Here is a 20,415-nt window from a genome sequence, read left to right on the forward strand (position 1 = left end):
TTAAAATGCCATAAATGTAGGAGTTTAAAAAGGAATAAAATCAATTAGAATCAATTAGAATTAGGGGAAGGGGAATGAAATGTTAGGGGAATGAGGAAAAACTGGGGGAAGTGAGGTAAAAATGGACGTTAAATTTAAAAAAGCACTCCCATAAGAAGAAAGCGGAGCAGGAAAGAGTTGAAAAAAATTTTTTTGGAATAGAATAAGAGTTAATACGTTCTGCTAATAGAATAATAGTTAATACGGTCCTCAAATAGGATAGGGTTAGGGTTAGAGGGTTAGGGTTAGGGTTAGGGTTAGGGTTAGAGTTAGAGTTAGGGTTAGGATTAGGGTTAGGGTTAGAGTGTGGGTTAGAATTAGGGTTAGGGGTAGGGTTAGGGTTAGAGTTAGGGTTAGGATTAGAGTTAGGGTTAGGGTTAGAGGCTAGGGTTAGGGTTAGGGTTAGAGTGTGGGTTAGAGTTAAGGTGAGGGATAGGGGCCCGGTTAAAGTTGGGTCACCTTAAAATGCCATAAATGTAGGAGTTTAAAAAGGAATAAAATCAATTAGAATCAATTACAATTAGGGGAAGGGGAAGTAGAAGTTAGGGGAATGAAGAAAAACTGGGGGAAGTGAGGTAAAATGGATGTTTAAAAATTTAAAAAGCACTCCCATAAGAAGAAAGCGGAGCAGGAAAAAGCTGAAAATTTTTTTTTTGTTTTGGATTAGAATAATAGTTAATACTGTCCACAATATAAACACTCTACAGATGTTTGGGGAGGATGGGGAATGTAGAGAGCGGGACCCGAACCCTGTTCCCATGGCTGCGAAGCCCGTGTTTAAAGCATTTAGCTATAACTTCTTGGTGGTGATTGCGGGGAGATGCAGTTATAATGGAAACCTCGGATTAAAGGAATGTCTAAAAGACATGTGGTCCAGCTTGGGTTTGAACCCTTGAGCTCAGGCTGAAAGCCACCGATATTACCTCTGCACCATCCTGGGAGTACACTGGCACTGGGAAAATCTCTAAACCCATTCAGAGGGACTGGGGTGAAGGGAAAGACAAGGAAAAGTTTTGGAATTGGGGAAGGGGGGGGGGGGGTTGGGGGTTTAGGGTTAGAGAAATCAGGGGTTAGGGTTTAGGGAAAGAGGGGGGATGGGTGTTTGAGGCTAGGGAAAGAAACAGCTGGAAAGAAAAAAAGGTATTCATATGTTTGTTTACATACAAATAAACATTTAAATAAATAAATAACTAAAATAACAATAATAAACAACAAATTAGTGCTATGATAAATTTAGGGTCCCTTCTGGGTAAAGAACAATTAAAATATGATCTGAGCAATAATGATAAGTGCTTTAGTAAAGAGTCATGTAGTTAAAATATATACAATAGGTAAGTAAGAAGAAGCATGCAGGTAAAAATCAAAGTAATAATTTTAAAGAGAGAAGTTTCTTTTCATAAAATAAGAGATTCACTCGGTGAAGGTCAGATTCATATTTAACTTGTTGATTGTTCTGGACCAGAGGGGCGATTGATTTTTGAAATTAACTGTATTCATACAATAAATAAATAAATAAATAGTTAAGAAATAAATAAATACAAATTAACTATACTCATAATTTATAATTCATTTATTGTTTATTATTATTACACTTATTTACAGAGGCAATGAATATGAAGTAAGGAAAAATAGTCCATATTTTCTATAAATATAATAAATAAGGCATAAATAGAAAGGTCTTGAAAAATGCCTTATTAAATGTCTTAAATTCATTTATTTTTGGGGGGGGAATGAGGGGAAGGTGCCTTAAACAGAAATATAAATAGAATAAAATTAGGGTTAGGGTTAGAGGCTAGGGTTAGGGTTAGGGTTAGGGTTAGAGGATTAGGGTTAGGGTTTGAGTTAGGGTTAGGGTTAGGGTTGGAGTTAGAGTTAGGGTTAGGGTTAGGGTTAGAGTTAGGGTTAGGGTTAGGGTTAGGGTTACGGTTAAAGAGTTAGGGTTTGGGTTAGAGTTAGGGTTAGGATTAGGGTTAGGGTTAGAGGGTTACGGTTAGAGGGGTAAGGTTAGGGTTAGGGTTAGGGTTAGAGTTTAGAGTTAGTTAGGGTTAGGGTTAGAGGCTAGGGTTAGGGTTAGGGTTAGAGTGTGGGTTAGGGTTTAGGGTTAGGGTTAGGGTTAGGGTCAGAGGGTTAGGGTTAGGGTTAGGGTTAGGGTTAGGGTTAGAGGCTAGGGTTAGGGTTAGAGGATTAGGGTTAGGGTTAGGGTTAGAGTTAGGGTTAGGGTTAGGGTTAGGGTTAGGGTTGGAGTTAGAGTTAGGGTTAGGGTTAGGGTTAGAGTTAGGGTTAGGGTTAGGGTTAGGGTTAGGGTTAGAGTGTGGGTTAGAATTAGGGTTTGGGGTAGGGTTAGGGTTAGAGTTAGGGTTAAGATTAGGGTTAGGGTTAGGGTTAGGGTTGGAGTTAGAGTTAGGGATAGGGTTAGAGTTAGGGTTAGGGTTAGGGTTAGTGGCTAGGGTTAGGGTTAGAGGGTTAGGGGTAGGGTTAGAGTTAGGTTTAGGGTTAGGGTTAGACTTAGGGTTAGGGTTAGAGGCTAGGGTTAGGGTTAGGGTTAGAGTGTGGGTTAGAGTTAGGGTGAGGGATAGGGGCCCGGTTAAAGTTGGGTCACCTTAAAATGCCATAAATGTAGGAGTTTAAAAATGAATAAAATCAATTAGAATCAATTAGAATTAGGGGAAGGGGAATGAAATGTTAGGGGAATGAGGAAAAACTGGGGGAAGTGAGGTAAAAATGGACGTTAAATTTGAAAAAGCACTCCCATAAGAAGAAAGCGGAGCAGGAAAGAGTTGAAAAAAATTTTTTTGGAATAGAATAAGAGTTAATACGTTCTGCTAATAGAATAATAGTTAATACGGTCCTCAAATAGGATAGGGTTAGGGTTAGAGGGTTAGGGTTAGGGTTAGGGTTAGAGTTAGAGTTAGGGTTAGGATTAGGGTTAGGGTTAGAGTGTGGGTTAGAATTAGGGTTAGGGGTAGGGTTAGGGTTAGAGTTAGGGTTAGGATTAGAGTTAGGGTTAGGGTTAGGGTTAGAGGCTAGGGTTAGGGTTAGGGTTAGAGTGTGGGTTAGAGTTAAGGTGAGGGATAGGGGCCCGGTTAAAGTTGGGTCACCTTAAAATGCCATAAATGTAGGAGTTTAAAAAGGAATAAAATCAATTAGAATCAATTAGAATTAGGGGAAGGGGAATGAAATGTTAGGGGAATGAGGAAAAACTGGGGGAAGTGAGGTAAAAATGGACATTAAATTTTAAAAAGCACTCCCATAAGAAGAAAGCGGAGCAGGAAAGAGTTGAAAAAAATTTGTTTGGAATAGGATAAGAGTTAATACGTTCTGCTAATAGAATAATAGTTAAAACGGTCCACAAATAGGATAGGGTTAGGGTTAGAGGGTTAGGGTTAGGGTTAGGGTTACGGTTAGAGTTAGAGTTAGGTTTAGGATTAGGGTTAGGGTTAGAGTGTGGGTTAGAATTAGGGGTAGGGGTAGGGTTAGGGTTAGAGTTAGGGTTAGGATTAGGGTTAGGGTTACGGTTAGGGTTAGGGTTAGGGTTGGAGTTAGAGTTAGGGTTAGGGTTAGAGTTAGAGGCTAGGGTTAGGGTTAGAGGGTTAGGGTTAGATTTAGGGTTAGGGGTAGGGTTAGAGTTAGGGTTAGGGTCAGGATTAGGGTTAGGGTTAGAGGCTAGGGTTAGGGTTTGGGTTATGGTTGGAGTTAGAGTTAGGGTTAGAGTTAGGGTTAGGGTTAGGGTTAGGGTTAGTGGCTAGGGTTAGGGTTAGAGGGTTAGGGGTAGGGTTAGAGTTAGAGTTAGGTTTAGGGTTAGGGTTAGACTTAGGGTTAGGGTTAGAGGCTAGGGTTAGGGTTAGGGTTAGAGTGTGGGTTAGAGTTAGGGTGAGGGATAGGGGCCCGGTTAAAGTTGGGTCTCCTTAAAATGCCATAAGTGTAGGAGTTTAAAAATGAATAAAATCAATTAGAATCAATTAGAATTAGGGGAAGGGGAATGAAATGTTAGGGGAATGAGGAAAAACTGGGGTAAGTGAGGTAAAAATGGACTGTAATTTTAAAAAGCACTCCCATAAGAAGAAAGCGGAGCAGGAAAGAGTTGAAAAATTTTTTTTTGGAATAGAATAAGAGTTATTACGTTCTGCTAATAGAATAATAGTTAATACGGTCCACAAATAGGATAGGGTTAGAGGGTTAGGGTTAGGATTAAGGTTAGGGTTAGAGTGTGGGTTAGAATTAGGGTTAGGGGTAGGGTTAGGGTTAGAGTTAGAGTTAGGGTTAGGATTAGGGTTAGGGTTAGAGGCTAGGGTTAGGGTTAGAGGATTAGGGTTAGGGTTAGAGTTAGGGTTAGGGTTAGGGTTGGAGTTAGAGTTAGGGTTAGGGTTAGGGTTAGGGTTAGAGTTAGGGTTAGGGTTAGGGTTAGGGTTACGGTTAAAGAGTTAGGGTTTATGTTAGAGTTAGGGTTAGTATTAGGGTTAGGGTTAGAGGGTTACGGTTAGAGGGGTAAGGTTAGGGTTAGGGTTAGGGTTAGAGTTTAAAGTTAGTTAGGGTTAGGGTTAGAGGCTAGGGTTAGGGTTAGGGTTAGAGTGTGGGTTAGGGTTAGGGTTAGGGTCAGAGGGTTAGGGTTAGGATTAGGGTTAGGGTTAGGGTTAGGGTTAGAGGGTAGGGTTAGGGTTAGAGTTAGAGTTAGGGTTAGTGTTAGCGTTAGAGGCTAGGGTTAGGGTTAGAGGGTTAGCGTTAGGGTTAGGGTTAGAGTTAGAGTTAGGGTTAGGATTAAGGTTAGAGTTAGAGTTAGGGTTAGGATTAGGGTTAGGGTTAGAGTGTGGGTTAGAATTAGGGTTAGGGGTAGGGTTAGGGTTAGAGTTAGGGTTAGGATTAGGGTTAGAGTTAGGGTTAGGGTTAGGGTTAGGGTTGGAGTTAGAGTTAGGGTTAGGGTTAGAGTTAGGGTTAGGGTTAGTGGCTAGGGTTAGTGTTAGAGGCTATGGTTAGGGTTGGAGGGTAGGGTTAGGGTTAGAGTTAGAGTTAGGGTTAGGATTAGGGTTAGGGTTAGAGTATGGGTTAGAATTAGGGTTAGGGGTAGGGTTAGGGTTAGAGTTAGGGTTAGGGTTAGGATTAGGGTTAGAGTTAGGGTTAGGGTTAGGGTTAGGGTTGGAGTTAGAGTTAGGGTTAGGGTTAGAGTTAGGGTTAGGGTTAGTGGCTAGGGTTAGGGTTAGAGGGTTAGGGGTAGGGTTAGAGTTAGGTTTAGGGTTAGGGTTAGACTTAGGGTTAGGGTTAGAGGTTAGGGTTAGGGGTAGGGTTAGAGTTAGAGTTAGGTTTAGGGTTAGGGTTAGACTTAGGGTTAGGGTTAGAGGCTAGGGTTAGGGTTAGGGTTAGGGTTAGGGTTAGAGGCTAGGGTTAGGGTTAGAGGATTAGGGTTAGGGTTAGGGTTAGAGTTAGGGTTAGGGTTAGGGTTAGGGTTGGAGTTAGAGTTAGGGTTAGGGTTAGGGTTAGAGTTAGGGTTAGGGTTAGGGTTAGGATTAGGGTTAGAGTGTGGGTTAGAATTAGGGTTTGGGGTAGGGTTAGGGTTAGAGTTAGGGTTAAGATTAGGGTTAGGGTTAGGGTTAGGGTTGGAGTTAGAGTTAGGGATAGGGTTAGAGTTAGGGTTAGGGTTAGGGTTAGTGGCTAGGGTTAGGGTTAGAGGGTTAGGGGTAGGGTTAGAGTTAGGGTTAGGGTTACGGTTAGGGTTAGGGTTAGGGTTGGAGTTAGAGTTAGGGTTAGGGTTAGAGTTAGAGGCTAGGGTTAGGGTTAGAGGGTTAGGGTTAGATTTAGGGTTAGGGGTAGGGTTAGAGTTAGGGTTAGGGTCAGGATTAGGGTTAGGGTTAGTGGCTAGGGTTAGGGTTAGAGGGTTAGGGGTAGGGTTAGAGTTAGAGTTAGGTTTAGGGTTAGGGTTAGACTTAGGGTTAGGGTTAGAGGCTAGGGTTAGGGTTAGGGTTAGAGTGTGGGTTAGAGTTAAGGTGAGGGATAGGGGCCCGGTTAAAGTTGGGTCACCTTAAAATGCCATAAATGTAGGAGTTTAAAAATGAATAAAATCAATTAGAATCAATTAGAATTAGGGGAAGGGGAATGAAATGTTAGGGGAATGAGGAAAAACTGGGGGAAGTGAGGTAAAAATGGACGTTAAATTTTAAAAAGCACTCCCATAAGAAGAAAGCGGAGCAGGAAAGAGTTGAAAAAAATTTGTTTGGAATAGAATAAGAGTTAATACGTTCTGCTAATAGAATAATAGTTAAAACGGTCCACAAATAGGATAGGGTTAGGGTTAGAGGGTTAGGGTTAGGGTTAGGGTTAGGGTTAGGGTTAGGGTTAGAGTTAGAGTTAGGTTTAGGATTAGGGTTAGGGTTAGAGTGTGGGTTAGAATTAGGGTTAGGGGTAGGGTTAGGGTTAGAGTTAGGGTTAGGATTAGGGTTAGGGTTACGGTTAGGGTTAGGGTTAGGGTTAGGGTTAGGGTTAGGGTTAGGGTTAGGGTTAGGGTTAGGGGCTAGGGTTAGGGTTAGAGGGCTAGGGTTAGATTTAGGGTTAGGGGTAGGGTTAGAGTTAGGGTTAGGGTCAGGATTAGGGTTAGGGTTAGAGGCTAGGGTTAGGGTTTGGGTTATGGTTGGAGTTAGAGTTAGGGTTAGAGTTAGGGTTAGGGTTAGGGTTAGGGTTAGTGGCTAGGGTTAGGGTTAGAGGGTTAGGGGTAGGGTTAGAGTTAGAGTTAGGTTTAGGGTTAGGGTTAGACTTAGGGTTAGGGTTAGAGGCTAGGGTTAGGGTTAGGGTTAGAGTGTGGGTTAGAGTTAGGGTGAGGGATAGGGGCCCGGTTAAAGTTGGGTCTCTTTAAAATGCCATAAATGTAGGAGTTTAAAAATGAATAAAATCAATTAGAATCAATTAGAATTAGGGGAAGGGGAATGAAATGTTAGGGGAATGAGGAAAAACTGGGGTAAGTGAGGTAAAAATGGACATTAAATTTTAAAAAGCACTCCCATAAGAAGAAAGCGGAGCAGGAAAGAGTTGAAAAAATTTTTTTTGGAATAGAATAAGAGTTAATACGTTCTGCTAATAGAATAATAGTTAATACGGTCCACAAATAGGATAGGGTTAGAGGGTTAGGGTTAGGATTAAGGTTAGGGTTAGAGTGTGGGTTAGAATTAGGGTTAGGGGTAGGGTTAGGGTTAGAGTTAGGGTTAGGATTAGGGTTAGGGTTAGGGTTAGAGGCTAGGGTTAGGGTTAGGGTTAGAGGATTAGGGTTAGGGTTAGAGTTAGGGTTAGGGTTAGGGTTGGAGTTAGAGTTAGGGTTAGGGTTAGAGTTAGGGTTAGGGTTAGGGTTAGGGTTAGGGTTACGGTTAAAGAGTTAGGGTTTGGGTTAGAGTTAGGGTTAGTATTAGGGTTAGGGTTAGAGGGTTACGGTTAGAGGGGTAAGGTTAGGGTTAGGGTTAGGGTTAGAGTTTAAAGTTACTTAGGGTTAGGGTTAGAGGCTAGGGTTAGGGTTAGGGTTAGAGTGTGGGTTAGGGTTAGGGTTAGGGTCAGAGGGTTAGGGTTAGGTTAGGGTTAGGGTTAGGGTTAGGGTTAGAGGCTAGGGTTAGGGTTAGAGGGTTAGCGTTAGGGTTAGGGTTAGAGTTAGAGTTAGGGTTAGGATTAGGGTTAGGGTTAGAGTGTGGGTTAGAATTAGGGTTAGGGGTAGGGTTAGGGTTAGAGTTAGGGTTAGGATTAGGGTTAGAGTTAGGGTTAGGGTTAGGGTTAGGGTTGGAGTTAAAGTTAGGGTTAGGGTTAGAGTTAGGGTTAGGGTTAGTGGCTAGGGTTAGTGTTAGAGGCTAGGGTTAGGGTTGGAGGGTAGGGTTAGGGTTAGAGTTAGAGTTAGGGTTAGGATTAGGGTTAGGGTTAGAGTGTGGGTTAGAATTAGGGTTAGGGGTAGGGTTAGGGTTAGAGTTAGGGTTAGGGTTAGGATTAGGGTTAGAGTTAGGGTTAGGGTTAGGGTTAGGGTTAGGGTTGGAGTTAGAGTTAGGGTTAGGGTTAGAGTTAGGGTTAGGGTTAGTGGCTAGGGTTAGGGTTAGAGGGTTAGGGGTAGGGTTAGAGTTAGGTTTAGGGTTAGGGTTAGACTTAGGGTTAGGGTTAGAGGCTAGGGTTAGGGGTAGGGTTAGAGTTAGAGTTAGGTTTACGGTTAGGGTTAGACTTAGGGTTAGGGTTAGAGGCTAGGGTTAGGGTTAGGGTTAGAGTGTGGGTTAGAGTAAGGGTGAGGGATAGGGGCCCGGTTAAAGTTGGGTCACCTTAAAATGCCATTAATGTAGGAGTTTAAAAATGAATAAAATCAATTAGAATCAATTAGAATTAGGGGAAGGGGAATGAAATGTTAGGGGAATGAGGAAAAACTGGGGGAAGTGAGGTAAAAATGGACGTTAAATTTTAAAAAGCACTCCCATAAGAAGAAAGCGGAGCAGGAAAGAGTTGAAAAAATTTTTTTTGGAATAGAATAAGAGTTAATACGTTCTGCTAATAGAATAATAGTTAATACGGTCCTCAAATAGGATAGGGTTAGGGTTAGAGGGTTAGGGTTAGGGTTAGGGTTAGAGTTAGAGTTAGGGTTAGGATTAGTGTTAGGGTTAGAGTGTGGGTTAGAATTAGGGTTATGGCTAGGGTTAGGGTTAGAGTTAGGGTTAGGATTAGGGTTAGGGTTAGGGTTAGAGGCTAGGGTTAGGGTTAGGGGTAGGGTTAGGGTTAGAGTTAGGGTTAGGATTAGGGTTAGGGTTACGGTTAGGGTTAGGGTTAGGGTTGGAGTTAGAGTTAGGGTTAGGGTTAGAGTTAGAGGCTAGGGTTAGGGTTAGAGGGTTAGGGTTAGATTTAGGGTTAGGGGTAGGGTTAGAGTGTGGGTTAGGGTTAGGGTTAGGGTTAGGGTTAGGGTTAGAGGCTAGGGTTAGGGTTAGAGTTAGAGTTAGGGTTAGGGTTAGGGTTAGAGGCTAGGGTTAGGGTTAGAGGGTTAGGGGTAGGGTTAGAGTTAGAGTTAGGGTTAGGGTTAGGGTTAGATTTAGGGTTAGGGTTAGGGTTAGAGTTAGGGTTAGGGTTAGGATTAGGGTTAGGCTTAGAGGCTAGGGTTAGGGTTTGGGTTTGAGTGTGGGTTAGAGTTAGGGTGATGGATACGGGCCCGGTTAAAGTTGGGTCACCTTAAAATGCCATAAATGTAGGAGTTTAAAAATGAATAAAATCAATTAGAATCAATTAGAATTAGGGGAAGGGGAATGAAAAGTTAGGGGAATGAGGAAAAACTGGGGGAAGTGAGGTAAAAAAGGACATTAAATTTTAAAAAACACTCCCATAAGAAGAAAGCGGAGCAGGAAAGAGTTGAAAAAAGTTTTTGGAATAGAATAAGAGTTAATACGTTCTGCTAATAGAATAATAGTTAATACGGTCCACAAATAGGATAGGGTTAGGGTTAGAGGGTTAGGGTTAGAGTTAGGGTTAGGGTTATGGTTAGAGGGTTAGGGTTAGGGTTAGGGTTAGAGTTAGAGTTAGGGATAGGGTGAGGGTTGGAGTTAGAGTTAGAGTTAGGGTTAGGATTAGGGTTAGGGTTAGAGTGTGGGTTAGAATTAGGGTTTGGGGTAGGGTTATGGTTAGAGTTAGGGTTAAGATTAGGGTTAGGTATAGTAAGGTACGTAGTTCCTTGAGAGGAATTACGAAGTGCACTGGCGCATGGGGCCCGGGAGTGGGGTCACCTTAGAATGCCATAAATTTAGGAGTTTAAAGATGAATAAACTCAATTAGAATCAATTAGAATTAGGGGAAGGGGAAGGAGAAGTTAGGGGAATGAGGAAAAACTGGGGGAAATGAGGTAAAATGGATGTTTAAAAATTTAAAAAGCACTCCCATAAGAAGAAAGTGGAGCAGGAAAAAGCTGAAAAAAATTTTTTTGTTTTGGATTAGAATAATAGTTAATACTGTCCACAATATAAACACTCTACAGATGTTTGGGGAGGATGGGGAATGTAGAGAGCGGGACTCGAACCCTGTTCCCATGGCTGCGAAGCCCGTGTTTAAAGCATTTAGCTATAACTTCTTGGTGGTGATTGCGGGGAGATGCAGTTATAATGGAAACCTCGGATTAAAGGAATGTCTAAAAGACATGTGGTCCAGCTTGGGTTTGAACCCTTGAGCTCAGGCTGAAAGCCACCGATATTACCTCTGCACCATCCTGGGAGTACACTGGCACTGGGAAAATCTCTAGGGGTTAGGGTCAGGATTAGGGTTAGGGTTAGAGGCTAGGGTTAGGGTTTGGGTTATGGTTGGAGTTAGAGTGAGGGTTAGAGTTAGGGTTAGGGTTAGGGTTAGGGTTAGTGGCTAGGGTTAGGGTTAGAGGGTTAGGGGTAGGGTTAGAGTTAGAGTTAGGTTTAGGGTTAGGGTTAGACTTAGGGTTAGGGTTAGAGGCTAGGGTTAGGGTTAGGGTTAGAGTGTGGGTTAGAGTTAGGGTGAGGGATAGGGGCCCGGTTAAAGTTGGGTCTCCTTAAAATGCCATAAATGTAGGAGTTTAAAAATGAATAAAATCAATTAGAATCAATTAGAATTAGGGGAAGGGGAATGAAATGTTAGGGGAATGAGGAAAAACTGGGGTAAGTGAGGTAAAAATGGACATTAAATTTTAAAAAGCACTCCCATAAGAAGAAAGCGGAGCAGGAAAGAGTTGAAAAAAATTTTTTTGGAATAGAATAAGAGTTAATACGTTCTGCTAATAGAATAATAGTTAATACGGTCCACAAATAGGATAGGGTTAGAGGGTTAGGGTTAGGATTAAGGTTAGGGTTGGAGTGTGGGTTAGAATTAGGGTTAGGGGTAGGGTTAGGGTTAGAGTTAGGGTTAGGATTAGAGTTAGGTTTAGGATTAGGGTTAGGGTTAGAGTGTGGGTTAGAATTAGGGTTAGGGGTAGGGTTAGGGTTAGAGTTAGGGTTAGGATTAGGGTTAGGGTTACGGTTAGGGTTAGGGTTAGGGTTGGAGTTAGAGTTAGGGTTAGGGTTAGAGTTAGAGGCTAGGGTTAGGGTTAGAGGGTTAGGGTTAGATTTAGGGTTAGGGGTAGGGTTAGAGTTAGGGTTAGGGTCAGGATTAGGGTTAGGGTTAGAGGCTAGGGTTAGGGTTTGGGTTATGGTTGGAGTTAGAGTTAGGGTTAGAGTTAGGGTTAGGGTTAGGGTTAGGGTTAGTGGCTAGGGTTAGGGTTAGAGGGTTAGGGGTAGGGTTAGAGTTAGAGTTAGGTTTAGGGTTAGGGTTAGACTTAGGGTTAGGGTTAGAGGCTAGGGTTAGGGTTAGGGTTAGAGTGTGGGTTAGAGTTAGGGTGAGGGATAGGGGCCCGGTTAAAGTTGGGTCTCCTTAAAATGCCATAAGTGTAGGAGTTTAAAAATGAATAAAATCAATTAGAATCAATTAGAATTAGGGGAAGGGGAATGAAATGTTAGGGGAATGAGGAAAAACTGGGGTAAGTGAGGTAAAAATGGACATTAAATTTTAAAAAGCACTCCCATAAGAAGAAAGCGGAGCAGGAAAGAGTTGAAAATTTTTTTTTTGGAATAGAATAAGAGTTATTACGTTCTGCTAATAGAATAATAGTTAATACGGTCCACAAATAGGATAGGGTTAGAGGGTTAGGGTTAGGATTAAGGTTAGGGTTAGAGTGTGGGTTAGAATTAGGGTTAGGGGTAGGGTTAGGGTTAGAGTTAGAGTTAGGGTTAGGATTAGGGTTAGGGTTAGGGTTAGAGGCTAGGGTTAGGGTTAGAGGATTAGGGTTAGGGTTAGAGTTAGGGTTAGGGTTAGGGTTGGAGTTAGAGTTAGGGTTAGGGTTAGGGTTAGGGTTAGAGTTAGGGTTAGGGTTAGGGTTAGGGTTACGGTTAAAGAGTTAGGGTTTGGGTTAGAGTTAGGGTTAGTATTAGGGTTAGGGTTAGAGGGTTACGGTTAGAGGGGTAAGGTTAGGGTTAGGGTTAGGGTTAGAGTTTAAAGTTAGTTAGGGTTAGGGTTAGAGGCTAGGGTTAGGGTTAGGGTTAGAGTGTGGGTTAGGGTTAGGGTTAGGGTCAGAGGGTTAGGGTTAGGATTAGGGTTAGGGTTAGGGTTAGGGTTAGAGGGTAGGGTTAGGGTTAGAGTTAGAGTTAGGGTTAGTGTTAGCGTTAGAGGCTAGGGTTAGGGTTAGAGGGTTAGCGTTAGGGTTAGGGTTAGAGTTAGAGTTAGGGTTAGGATTAAGGTTAGAGTTAGAGTTAGGGTTAGGATAAGGGTTAGGGTTAGAGTGTGGGTTAGAATTAGGGTTAGGGGTAGGGTTAGGGTTAGAGTTAGGGTTAGGATTAGGGTTAGAGTTAGGGTTAGGGTTAGGGTTAGGGTTGGAGTTAGAGTTAGGGTTAGGGTTAGAGTTAGGGTTAGGGTTAGTGGCAAGGGTTAGTGTTAGAGGCTATGGTTAGGGTTGGAGGGTAGGGTTAGGGTTAGAGTTAGAGTTAGGGTTAGGATTAGGGTTAGGGTTAGAGTATGGGTTAGAATTAGGGTTAGGGGTAGGGTTAGGGTTAGAGTTAGGGTTAGGGTTAGGATTAGGGTTAGAGTTAGGGTTAGGGTTAGGGTTAGGGTTAGGGTTGGAGTTAGAGTTAGGGTTAGGGTTAGAGTTAGGGTTAGGGTTAGTGGCTAGGGTTAGGGTTAGAGGGTTAGGGGTAGGGTTAGAGTTAGGTTTAGGGTTAGGGTTAGACTTAGGGTTAGGGTTAGAGGTTAGGGTTAGGGGTAGGGTTAGAGTTAGAGTTAGGTTTAGGGTTAGGGTTAGACTTAGGGTTAGGGTTAGAGGCTAGGGTTAGGGTTAGGGTTAGGGTTAGGGTTAGAGGCTAGGGTTAGGGTTAGAGGATTAGGGTTAGGGTTAGGGTTAGAGTTAGGGTTAGGGTTAGGGTTAGGGTTGGAGTTAGAGTTAGGGTTAGGGTTAGGGTTAGAGTTAGGGTTAGGGTTAGGGTTAGGGTTAGGGTTAGAGTGTGGGTTAGAATTAGGGTTTGGGGTAAGGTTAGGGTTAGAGTTAGGGTTAAGATTAGGGTTAGGGTTAGGGTTAGGGTTGGAGTTAGAGTTAGGGATAGGGTTAGAGTTAGGGTTAGGGTTAGGGTTAGTGGCTAGGGTTAGGGTTAGAGGGTTAGGGGTAGGGTTAGAGTTAGGGTTAGGGTTACGGTTAGGGTTAGGGTTAGGGTTGGAGTTAGAGTTAGGGTTAGGGTTAGAGTTAGAGGCTAGGGTTAGGGTTAGAGGGTTAGGGTTAGATTTAGGGTTAGGGGTAGGGTTAGAGTTAGGGTTAGGGTCAGGATTAGGGTTAGGGTTAGTGGCTAGGGTTAGGGTTAGAGGGTTAGGGGTAGGGTTAGAGTTAGAGTTAGGTTTAGGGTTAGGGTTAGACTTAGGGTTAGGGTTAGAGGCTAGGGTTAGGGTTAGGGTTAGAGTGTGGGTTAGAGTTAAGGTGAGGGATAGGGGCCCGGTTAAAGTTGGGTCACCTTAAAATGCCATAAATGTAGGAGTTTAAAAATGAATAAAATCAATTAGAATCAATTAGAATTAGGGGAAGGGGAATGAAATGTTAGGGGAATGAGGAAAAACTGGGGGAAGTGAGGTAAAAATGGACGTTAAATTTTAAAAAGCACTCCCATAAGAAGAAAGCGGAGCAGGAAAGAGTTGAAAAAAATTTGTTTGGAATAGAATAAGAGTTAATACGTTCTGCTAATAGAATAATAGTTAAAACGGTCCACAAATAGGATAGGGTTAGGGTTAGAGGGTTAGGGTTAGGGTTAGGGTTAGGGTTAGGGTTAGGGTTAGAGTTAGAGTTAGGTTTAGGATTAGGGTTAGGGTTAGAGTGTGGGTTAGAATTAGGGTTAGGGGTAGGGTTAGGGTTAGAGTTAGGGTTAGGATTAGGGTTAGGGTTACGGTTAGGGTTAGGGTTAGGGTTAGGGTTAGGGTTAGGGTTAGGGTTAGGGTTAGGGTTAGGGTTAGGGGCTAGGGTTAGGGTTAGAGGGCTAGGGTTAGATTTAGGGTTAGGGGTAGGGTTAGAGTTAGGGTTAGGGTCAGGATTAGGGTTAGGGTTAGAGGCTAGGGTTAGGGTTTGGGTTATGGTTGGAGTTAGAGTTAGGGTTAGAGTTAGGGTTAGGGTTAGGGTTAGGGTTAGTGGCTAGGGTTAGGGTTAGAGGGTTAGGGGTAGGGTTAGAGTTAGAGTTAGGTTTAGGGTTAGGGTTAGACTTAGGGTTAGGGTTAGAGGCTAGGGTTAGGGTTAGGGTTAGAGTGTGGGTTAGAGTTAGGGTGAGGGATAGGGGCCCGGTTAAAGTTGGGTCTCCTTAAAATGCCATAAATGTAGGAGTTTAAAAATGAATAAAATCAATTAGAATCAATTAGAATTAGGGGAAGGGGAATGAAATGTTAGGGGAATGAGGAAAAACTGGGGTAAGTGAGGTAAAAATGGACATTAAATTTTAAAAAGCACTCCCATAAGAAGAAAGCGGAGCAGGAAAGAGTTGAAAAAATTTTTTTTGGAATAGAATAAGAGTTAATACGTTCTGCTAATAGAATAATAGTTAATACGGTCCACAAATAGGATAGGGTTAGAGGGTTAGGGTTAGGATTAAGGTTAGGGTTAGAGTGTGGGTTAGAATTAGGGTTAGGGGTAGGGTTAGGGTTAGAGTTAGGGTTAGGATTAGGGTTAGGGTTAGGGTTAGAGGCTAGGGTTAGGGTTAGGGTTAGAGGATTAGGGTTAGGGTTAGAGTTAGGGTTAGGGTTAGGGTTGGAGTTAGAGTTAGGGTTAGGGTTAGGGTTAGAGTTAGGGTTAGGGTTAGGGTTAGGGTTAGGGTTACGGTTAAAGAGTTAGGGTTTGGGTTAGAGTTAGGGTTAGTATTAGGGTTAGGGTTAGAGGGTTACGGTTAGAGGGGTAAGGTTAGGGTTAGGGTTAGGGTTAGAGTTTAAAGTTACTTAGGGTTAGGGTTAGAGGCTAGGGTTAGGGTTAGGGTTAGAGTGTGGGTTAGGGTTAGGGTTAGGGTCAGAGGGTTAGGGTTAGGTTAGGGTTAGGGTTAGGGTTAGGGTTAGAGGCTAGGGTTAGGGTTAGAGGGTTAGCGTTAGGGTTAGGGTTACAGTTAGAGTTAGGGTTAGGATTAGGGTTAGGGTTAGAGTGTGGGTTAGAATTAGGGTTAGGGGTAGGGTTAGGGTTAGAGTTAGGGTTAGGATTAGGGTTAGAGTTAGGGTTAGGGTTAGGGTTAGGGTTGGAGTTAGAGTTAGGGTTAGGGTTAGAGTTAGGGTTAGGGTTAGTGGCTAGGGTTAGTGTTAGAGGCTAGGGTTAGGGTTGGAGGGTAGGGTTAGGGTTAGAGTTAGAGTTAGGGTTAGGATTAGGGTTAGGGTTAGAGTGTGGGTTAGAATTAGGGTTAGGGGTAGGGTTAGGGTTAGAGTTAGGGTTAGGGTTAGGATTAGGGTTAGAGTTAGGGTTAGGGTTAGGGTTAGGGTTAGGGTTGGAGTTAGAGTTAGGGTTAGGGTTAGAGTTAGGGTTAGGGTTAGTGGCTAGGGTTAGGGTTAGAGGGTTAGGGGTAGGGTTAGAGTTAGGTTTAGGGTTAGGGTTAGACTTAGGGTTAGGGTTAGAGGCTAGGGTTAGGGGTAGGGTTAGAGTTAGAGTTAGGTTTACGGTTAGGGTTAGATTTAGGGTTAGGGTTAGAGGCTAGGGTTAGGGTTAGGGTTAGAGTGTGGGTTAGAGTAAGGGTGAGGGATAGGGGCCCGGTTAAAGTTGGGTCACCTTAAAATGCCATTAATGTAGGAGTTTAAAAATGAATAAAATCAATTAGAATCAATTAGAATTAGGGGAAGGGGAATGAAATGTTAGGGGAATGAGGAAAAACTGGGGGAAGTGAGGTAAAAATGGACGTTAAATTTTAAAAAGCACTCCCATAAGAAGAAAGCGGAGCAGGAAAGAGTTGAAAAAAATTTTTTTGGAATAGAATAAGAGTTAATACATTCTGCTAATAGAATAATAGTTAATACGGTCCTCAAATAGGATAGGGTTAGGGTTAGAGGGTTAGGGTTAGGGTTAGGGTTAGAGTTAGAGTTAGGGTTAGGATTAGTGTTAGGGTTAGAGTGTGGGTTAGAATTAGGGTTATGGCTAGGGTTAGGGTTAGAGTTAGGGTTAGGATTAGGGTTAGGGTTAGGGTTAGAGGCTAGGGTTAGGGTTAGGGGTAGGGTTAGGGTTAGAGTTAGGGTTAGGATTAGGGTTAGGGTTACGGTTAGGGTTAGGGTTAGGGTTAGGGTTGGAGTTAGAGTTAGGGTTAGGGTTAGAGTTAGAGGCTAGGGTTAGGGTTAGAGGGTTAGGGTTAGATTTAGGGTTAGGGGTAGGGTTAGAGTGTGGGTTAGGGTTAGGGTTAGGGTTAGGGTTAGGGTTAGGGTTAGAGGCTAGGGTTAGGGTTAGAGTTAGAGTTAGGGTTAGGGTTAGGGTTAGAGGCTAGGGTTAGGGTTAGAGGGTTAGGGGTAGGGTTAGAGTTAGAGTTAGGGTTAGGGTTAGGGTTAGATTTAGGGTTAGGGTTAGGGTTAGAGTTAGGGTTAGGGTTAGGATTAGGGTTAGGGTTAGAGGCTAGGGTTAGGGTTTGGGTTTGAGTGTGGGTTAGAGTTAGGGTGATGGATACGGGCCCGGTTAAAGTTGGGTCACCTTAAAATGCCATAAATGTAGGAGTTTAAAAATGAATAAAATCAATTAGAATCAATTAGAATTAGGGGAAGGGGAATGAAAAGTTAGGGGAATGAGGAAAAACTGGGGGAAGTGAGGTAAAAAAGGACATTAAATTTTAAAAAACACTCCCATAAGAAGAAAGCGGAGCAGGAAAGAGTTGAAAAAAGTTTTTGGAATAGAATAAGAGTTAATACGTTCTGCTAATAGAATAATAGTTAATACGGTCCACAAATAGGATAGGGTTAGGGTTAGAGGGTTAGGGTTAGAGTTAGGGTTAGGGTTATGGTTAGAGGGTTAGGGTTAGGGTTAGGGTTAGAGTTAGAGTTAGGGATAGGGTGAGGGTTGGAGTTAGAGTTAGAGTTAGGGTTAGGATTAGGGTTAGGGTTAGAGTGTGGGTTAGAATTAGGGTTTGGGGTAGGGTTATGGTTAGAGTTAGGGTTAAGATTAGGGTTAGGTATAGTAAGGTACGTAGTTCCTTGAGAGGAATTACGAAGTGCACTGGCGCATGGGGCCCGGGAGTGGGGTCACCTTAGAATGCCATAAATTTAGGAGTTTAAAGATGAATAAACTCAATTAGAATCAATTAGAATTAGGGGAAGGGGAAGGAGAAGTTAGGGGAATGAGGAAAAACTGGGGGAAATGAGGTAAAATGGATGTTTAAAAATTTAAAAAGCACTCCCATAAGAAGAAAGCGGAGCAGGAAAAAGCTGAAAAAATTTTTTTTGTTTTGGATTAGAATAATAGTTAATACTGTCCACAATATAAACACTCTACAGATGTTTGGGGAGGATGGGGAATGTAGAGAGCGGGACTCGAACCCTGTTCCCATGGCTGCGAAGCCCGTGTTTAAAGCATTTAGCTATAACTTCTTGGTGGTGATTGCGGGGAGATGCAGTTATAATGGAAACCTCGGATTAAAGGAATGTCTAAAAGACATGTGGTCCAGCTTGGGTTTGAACCCTTGAGCTCAGGCTGAAAGCCACCGATATTACCTCTGCACCATCCTGGGAGTACACTGGCACTGGGAAAATCTCTAGGGGTTAGGGTCAGGATTAGGGTTAGGGTTAGAGGCTAGGGTTAGGGTTTGGGTTATGGTTGGAGTTAGAGTTAGGGTTAGAGTTAGGGTTAGGGTTAGGGTTAGGGTTAGTGGCTAGGGTTAGGGTTAGAGGGTTAGGGGTAGGGTTAGAGTTAGAGTTAGGTTTAGGGTTAGGGTTAGACTTAGGGTTAGGGTTAGAGGCTAGGGTTAGGGTTAGGGTTAGAGTGTGGGTTAGAGTTAGGGTGAGGGATAGGGGCCCGGTTAAAGTTGGGTCTCCTTAAAATGCCATAAATGTAGGAGTTTAAAAATGATTAAAATCAATTAGAATCAATTAGAATTAGGGGAAGGGGAATGAAATGTTAGGGGAATGAGGAAAAACTGGGGTAAGTGAGGTAAAAATGGACATTAAATTTTAAAAAGCACTCCCATAAGAAGAAAGCGGAGCAGGAAAGAGTTGAAAAAAATTTTTTTGGAATAGAATAAGAGTTAATACGTTCTGCTAATAGAATAATAGTTAATACGGTCCACAAATAGGATAGGGTTAGAGGGTTAGGCTTAGGATTAAGGTTAGGGTTGGAGTGTGGGTTAGAATTAGGGTTAGGGGTAGGGTTAGGGTTAGAGTTAGGGTTAGGATTAGGGTTAGGGTTAGGGTTAGAGGCTAGGGTTAGGGTTAGGGTTAGAGGATTAGGGTTAGGGTTAGAGTTAGGGTTAGGGTTAGGGTTGGAGTTAGAGTTAGGGTTAGGGTTAGGGTTAGGGTTAGAGTTAGGGTTAGGGTTAGGGTTAGGGTTAGGGTTACGGTTAAAGAGTTAGGGTTTGGGTTAGAGTTAGGGTTAGGGTTAGGGTTAGGGTTAGAGTTAGAGTTAGGGTTAGGATTAGGGTTAGGGTTAGGGTTAGAGTGTGGGTTAGAATTAGGGTTAGGGGTAGGGTTAGAGTTAGGGTTAGGGTTAGGATTAGGGTTAGGGTTAGTGTTAGAGGCTAGGGTTAGGGTTAGGGTTTAAGGATTAGGGTTAGGGTTAGAGTTAGGGTTAGGGTTAGGGTTGGAGTTAGAGTTAGGGTTAGGGTTAGGGTTAGAGTTAGGGTTAGGGTTAGGGTTACGTTTAGAGAGTTAGGGTTTGGGTTAGAGTTAGGGTTAGGATTAGGGTTAGGGTTAGAGGGTTACGGTATGAGGGGTAAGGTTAGGGTTAGGGTTAGGGTTAGAGTTAGAGTTTAGAGTTAGTTAGGGTTAGGGTTAGAGGCTAGGGTTAGGGTTAGGGTTAGAGTGTGGGTTAGGGTTAGGGTTAGGGTTAGGGTTAGAGGGTAGGGTTAGGGTTAGGGTTAGAGTTAGAGTTAGGGTTAGGGTTAGAGGCTAGGGTTAGGGTTAGAGGGTTAGCGTTAGGGTTAGAGTTAGGGTTAGGGTTAGAGTTAGAGTTAGGGTTAGGATTAGGGTTAGGGTTAGAGTGTGGGTTAGAATTAGGGTTAGGGGTAGGGTTAGGGTTAGGGTTAGAGTTAGGGTTAGGATTAGGGTTAGAGTTAGGGTTAGGGTTAGGGTTAGGGTTAGGGTTAGGGTTGGAGTTAGAGTTAGGGTTAGGGTTAGAGTTAGGGTTAGGGTTAGTGGCTAGGGTTAGGGTTAGAGGGTTAGGGGTAGGGTTAGAGTTAGAGTTAGTTTTAGGGTTAGGGTTAGACTTAGGGTTAGGGTTAGAGGCTAGGGTTAGGGGTAGGGTTAGAGTTAGAGTTAGGTTTATGGTTAGGGTTAGACTTAAGGTTAGGGTTAGAGGCTAGGGTTAGGGTTAGGGTTAGGGTTAGAGTGTGGGTTAGAGTTAGGGTGAGGGATAGGGGCCCGGTTAAAGTTGGGTCTCCTTAAAATGCCATAAATGTAGGAGTTTAAAAATGAATAAAATCAATTAGAATCAATTAGAATTAGGGGAAGGGGAATGAAATGTTGGGGGTATGAGGAAAAACTGGGGGAAGTGAGGTAAAAATGAACGTTAAATTTTAAAAAGCACTCCCATAAGAAGAAAGCGGAGCAGGAAAGTGTTGAAAAAAATTTTTTTTGAATAGAATAAGAGTTAATACGTTCTGCTAATAGAATAATAGTTAATACGGTCCACAAATAGGATAGGGTTAGAGGGTTAGGGTTAGGGTTAGGGTTAGGGTTAGGGTTAGGATTAAGGTTAGGGTTAGAGTGTGGGTTTGAATTAGGGTTAGGGGTAGGGTTAGGGTTAGAGTTAGGGTTAGGATTAGGGTTAGGGTTAGGGTTAGAGGCTAGGGTTAGGGTTAGGGTTAGAGGATTAGGGTTAGGGTTAGAGTTAGGGTTAGGGTTAGGGTTGGAGTTAGGGTTAGGGTTAGGGTTAGGGTTAGGGTTAGAGTTAGGGTTAGGGTTAGGGTTATGGTTATGGTTACGGTTATAGAGTTAGGGTTTGGGTTAGAGTTAGGGTTAGGATTAGGTTTAGGGTTAGAGGGTTACGGTTAGAGGGGTAAGGTTAGGGTTAGGGTTAGGGTTAGAGTTTAGAGTTAGTTAGGGTTAGGGTTAGAGGCTAGGGTTAGGGTTAGGGCTAGAGTGTGGGTTAGGGTTAGGGTTAGGGTCAGAGGGTTAGGGCTAGGGTTAGGGTTAGGGTTAGGGTTAGAGGCTAGGGTTAGGGTTAGACGATTACGGTTAGGGTTAGGGTTAGAGTTAGGGTTAGGGTTAGGGTTGGAGTTAGAGTTAGGGTTA

This window comes from Antennarius striatus, chromosome 1 (genome assembly GCF_040054535.1).
Source record: "Antennarius striatus isolate MH-2024 chromosome 1, ASM4005453v1, whole genome shotgun sequence".
Classification (NCBI taxonomy): domain Eukaryota; kingdom Metazoa; phylum Chordata; class Actinopteri; order Lophiiformes; family Antennariidae; genus Antennarius; species Antennarius striatus.